Genomic DNA, 5,825 nt, shown 5'->3' on the forward strand with positions numbered 1-5,825 from the left:
TGCAGTTTTGAGCGTTCAGTAAAGTAATATGCAGTTTTGAGCGTTGAGACGCCTGTATACCATATCTCCCTGGTTATAACGTGTAGTGAGATGCCTTGTTAGCTAAGAGAAAAATAATATGGACCATGTAGTGGACACGTAGAGGGCTGTGAGCGATCTGATAGGGTGAAGATTGTTTATAGATGACGCAGTGCCTTTGTTTTACAAAAATCAGATCAAATCACCACTTCTACATTCTAAGAATGTCTGAAGTAATTAATTGTTTCCTTATATGTCACATATAATACTTTGAAACGTTACTACAAACTCAGTAATTGTTCTGATTTGTACATAACTTGTATGTAGTGGGACGTATACCCCCAAAAATCTTCATATAACGTAGAAACTTTTGGTGTGTTGTACATTAAAGCCATCTTCAAATGTAATGTTGAAAACTTGTGTGTGATATTTCTTGTTTTTCATTGTCAGAAAACAAATGTGTTTTGGCACTGATTCGTTACATCTTGTTCAAAATGGCCATCCTGATAAAATCATTCTAAAATCAAAAATTGAGTTCTGAAAATCGTATGTTCACATTAAAATCTGGAAGCAGTTAGGTTTGTGGGACATATCCAAACGGCTTCACCAATTTTCAAAATATGTGAGATTAAAATTCTTTTGGTAGTGAAAGTGGATCATTTATCACAAAGGTTTTTGACCTTTTTTCTAAATATATGCAAAATAGTTTATAACCATGAAATAGTTAAAGGTTACCATACGTACAAACAATTTTAATCGTTGTAAGGAAGGTGTGAAGTTCAGGGACGTCAAGTTCATGACTATGGAGAGAATGTGCACAAATGACCAGTCTTCCATCTGTAACGCTGTGTTGTGCCACGAATACTATTGAGGAGATGAGGATCCGTTCTTGTAGCTATAAGGATGGAGTAACTAATCTCCCACCATGGCATCATGGGTTCAGTGGCAGACATGGAGGTGACGTACCAGACAACAAGGCGTCTACAACCGAGCACTCAAATAAAGCACTCCGTCGTCAGGCCACAAGTGGCCCATCGGGACCATCCGACCGCCTTGTAATTCTCAGCTGAGGATGCGGATAGGAGGGGCGTGTGGTGAGCACACCGCTCTCCCGATCGTTACGATGGTTTTCTTTGACCAGAGCCGCTACTATTCGGTCGAGTAGCTCCTCAATTGGCATCACGAGGCTGAGTGCACCCCGGAAAATGGCAACAGCGCATGGCGACCGAGATGGTCACCCGTCCAAGTGCCGGCCATGCCCGACAGCGCTTAACTTCGGTGACCTGACGGGAACCGGTGTATCCACTACAGCAAGGCCGTTGCCTCTACAACTAAGGATATTCTGCATTCAGCATCGATTTTCTAATTACACTGACAGAAAAACTGAATGTCAATGTAACTTCATACTCCTACACACCATGTAAATGATTAGATTCGCAATGCTCTGTGACAGGTAAAACGGCAACCAGTGTGAATTAGTGTTGTACGACTTTGCTGATGTTACCAGGCCTGGTATAGTATATTTTTGCATCCCTCCTGGAAGGCGGTGCGTGGGTCTCCTCCCGTAAACTGAAGGGTAGGCCGAATGTAGGAAGTGAGTAGGAACAGGAAAAGGTGAAATGCTTGGTACTGCAATTAGCTTATAACTCTTTTACTTAACTTTGCGTACAGATGAGCATGTATGTGCGAAGCCATTCATCCATCAAATCTAACAGCTACTAGTAGTTGAACCAACTATCATTGAAGTAACTGAAGTAACACAGTCTGTAATTGCTAGCCCCCTATGAAGTAGAAACAATGTTGCTAGGCCGTCTCTTCGGAATCAAATGGGCTGAATCTGGAGGGGAGCTCGCTGATCTCCACAGCGCCGCTAGAGGGTGTCTGTCGTAGTGCCAACCTAAGAACTTGCGCCTACACTGTGGCATCGTAGCTATCGATACCACATCCATCCCCCCCTGAAACAACGCACCGTCGTTGAGTATGACTTCCGACGGCACGTGCAGGGACCCAGGGGCGGCCATCGGAGAACGATAAACTCATGCTGGTGCTCTTCGAACTACGCTTGTACACAGCAAGCAGAGTGACACGTTACAGTGTTCTGCTGTTAGATGCCACCGCGTGAGGAAAAACGAAGTGCATTTAGGGGTGGACATGGTATCCAAGGATAGACGCATACTTGTGTTGATCCATTGTGCCTTCCAGAATGGCAAAATCACTAGAGAATGCCGCAAAAACATTCCCAAGGCTATAACGCTTCTCCTGCGGCCTGGAAGCTTCCGACGATTGTAGCAGGTTGTTTGCCTCACACGTTTCACGTCGTACACGCCAACGCCCATCTGTCATTTGAAAATTCCACCTGTCGCCGTTCAATGGGCGTCCAACTGCAGTATTCGCGTGTAAATTCCAACCTTCGACATCGATCAGTCAGCATGGGTGCGTGAAGCATGCGCCTACAGCGGAGGTAAACACGCAGAAAAGTTCACTGAACGGTCGTTGTTGGTAGCCCCTTGGTCTATTCTCGGTACACATCTACGTAGCCATCATTCCCCCGTGCCATCGAAGTACTGCGGTGCACCACAGTTGCTCTTGCGCGGGTTTTGGAGAGTACCATTTAGCCACACACGCTATATTTTAATCTAAATCTACATGGGTACTCGGCAATTCACACTTAAGTGCCTGGCAGAGGGTTCATCGAACCATTTCCATACTACTACTCTACCATTCCACTCTCGAATGGCGCGTGGGAAAAAGGAGCACCTAAATCTTTCCGTTCGAGCTCTGATTTCTCTTATTTTGTTATGATGATCATTTCTCCCTACGTAGGTGGGTGGCAACAAAATATTTACGCATTCGGAAGAAAAAGTTGGTGATTGAAATTTCGTAAATAGATCTCGCTGCAAAGAAAACCGCTTTTGTTTCAGTGACTGCCACCCCAACTCGCATATCATATCAGTGACACTCTCACTCCTATTGCGCGATAACACGAAACGAGCTGCCCTTACTTGTACTTTTTCGATGTCTTCCGTCAATCCTACCTGGTAAGGATCCCACACCGCGCAGCAATATTCCAGCAGAGGACGGACAAGTGTAATGTAGGCTCTCTTTAGTGGCTTTGTCGCATGTTCTAAGTGTTCTGCCAACAAAGCGCAGTCTTTGTTTCGCCTTACCCACAATATTGTCTATATGGTCCCTCCAATTTAAATTGCTTGTAATTGTAATTCCTAGGTATTTAGTCGAATTGACAGCCCTTATATTTGTTCGATTTATCGTATACCCAAAATTTATCGGATTTCTTGTAGTACCCATGTGGATGACCTTACAGTTTTCTTTGTTTAGTGACAATTGCCACTTCTCGCACCTTACCAGAAATTCTCTCTAGATCATTTTGTAATTCGAATTGATCGTCTGATCATTTTACTAGACGGTAAATTACAGCGTCATCTGCAAACAAACTAAGGGGGCTGCTCAGATTATCACCTACATCATTTATGTAAATCAGGAACAGCAGAGGGCCTATGTCACTACCTTGCGGAACGCATGGTTTACCGTCTATCACGATAACACGCGAATATTTTTCAAACTTATAAAACAAATAAGGATTACGCGAAAGAACTTGCTCCCCTTGTAGCAGTAATTTATCGTAGATCGCTTAAGAAACGAAAGGTACCTAACGACCGTATTTAAGAAAGGCCGTGAGACAGATCCACACAATTATAGACCTATATCGTAGACGTCAATCAGTTGTAGAATTGTGGGACATATTTTATACTCAAGAGTTATGACGTTTTTGGAAAATGAACATCTCCTCTCTAAAGATCAACATGGATTCCGCAAACAGAGATCCTGCGAAACTCAGCTCGCTCTGTTTCTCTATGAGGTCCACAGCGCAGTGGAAAACGGCGCTCAGGTTGATGCTGTGTTCCTTGATTTCAGTAAAGCATTTGAGACCGTCTCGCGTTGCCGTTTAATGAAACAAATACGAGCTTACGGAGTCTCGGAGCTGACTTGCGATTGGATTCAAGACTTTCTTGCAGACAGAACTCAACATGCCGCTCTTAACGGAAGCGACTTGACTCGATTGCAGACATCCAGGCAAACACGGAGAGTGTCCTTAAGACACTTCTGGAAAAAAGTTTCCAGAAATGTTTCCAAAACTGGAAACACCGTTGGTGTGTTCAGTCATAAGGGGACTATTTTGAAAGAGACGCATCACAGTAGCATTTCAGTACCACCATTGTACAATTACAAGCCCATTCTTAAGACTTTCGAATCACACCTCGTATTTGTCTTGAGTCGGCCGTCTAAACATTTGACATATTCCATCACGCATAGTCGTGGGACGGAGTCAAATTGGTTTGACAGACCAGCAAACGGGTCCAAAAAAGAAAAAAAAAGTTCAAATGTCAAATGTGTGTGTGAAATCTTATGTGACTTAACTGCTAAGGTCATCAGTCCCTAAGCTTACACACTATTTAACCTAAATTATCCTAAGGACAAACAAACACACCCATGCCCGAGGGAGGACTCGAACCTCCGCCGGGACCAGCCGCACAGTCTATGACTGCAGCGCCTGAGACCGCTCGGCAATCCCGCGTGGCAAATGGGTACAACTGCACACAGGAATCCACCGGGTTTTCAGAGGCTCATAGGAAAGTACCTGCGTTCCGAACTAGTCGAACGCGAGACCGCATACTTACATCTTTATAGCGCGCTCGCCATTGATAACAGATTGCTGCCGTCCATGACTTCTGTCGTCGAGCGCATCTTGTTGTGTCGCCCTGACCAGGAAATGGGTAAAGTATTCGCTGCCACGGCGTAGGGCTCCAATATGCGTTTCTCAGCACTCTGTTCTTTCGAACCATATATATATATATATATATATATATATATATATATATATATATATATATATATATATATATGGAATAATAGGCTATAGATGCTTGATTGTGGGGTAGTTTTTGTGCCATAATCACAATGATTGCCCCACACAACTGCAAGTGTGAGCCATGTACTACCTCCAAACACGGCTTGTACATCACATGTGAAGTTCAATTTCAATCCACGAAATACGTTTGGTCCTCCAATCAGCTGTTGTTTATTGAACTGCCCAGCAAGATCAATGTCTATCGCCTTCAGAGAACGATAAACGGGAACGCTGCGCCGCCAGCGACGACGGTAACCTCGTCGCCTAGGCATTGCTGTGGCACGTTAATACAGGCCCGTGTTGCTGGAAAATCCGGTCGCTTGCGCAACCGTCTGATAACGCGCGCTGGCGCAGACCGGACGTATTTCGTGGATTGAAATTGAACTTCACATGTGATGTACAAGCCGTGTTTGGAGGTAGTACATGGCTCACACTTGCAGTTGTGTGGGGCAATCATTGTGATTATGGTGGCCTTGAAGCCTTCCCAGATGCAAATATTCTGACGTGGAAGACATGGAGTATAGCAGAGACAGCAGGACTTTTGGCTAAACAGCCGTATGGTACACTTGTTCTAAGTATGCCATTTGTGTTGAGTACTAGAAGGAAGAAGAAATTGAATGCAGATGAATACCTGTTTATCTGGGCTAAAGTTGGTAATGGAAATTGTAAAATAAAGATTAATGGTGACTGTATGTTATATTATAGACAATAAAGGTTGTCCTACCCGAGGTTGTCCTACCCGAGAACCATCCTGATATCCCGTGAGATTTTTTTTTTTAATTGAAAACAATATTCACTAAAAGATTGTGGCTGAGCGCCTCTTGGTTGCTCGCTAGGCGGGTGACCTTGAGCCGGACTTAGTCGCTGCGCAGGCCGCTTC

The 5,825-nt window shown here is 44.2% G+C and overlaps 1 pseudogene; it reads right to left on the reverse strand.

Annotated features, from left to right (window-relative positions):
- Nucleotides 1–1,224: 1,224 nt before the first annotated feature.
- On the reverse strand, nt 1,225–1,342 carry LOC126253842 (5S ribosomal RNA; annotated as a pseudogene).
- Nucleotides 1,343–5,825: the final 4,483 nt, after the last annotated feature.

This window comes from Schistocerca nitens, chromosome 4 (assembly GCF_023898315.1).
Source record: "Schistocerca nitens isolate TAMUIC-IGC-003100 chromosome 4, iqSchNite1.1, whole genome shotgun sequence".
NCBI classification, from domain to species: Eukaryota; Metazoa; Arthropoda; class Insecta; order Orthoptera; family Acrididae; genus Schistocerca; species Schistocerca nitens.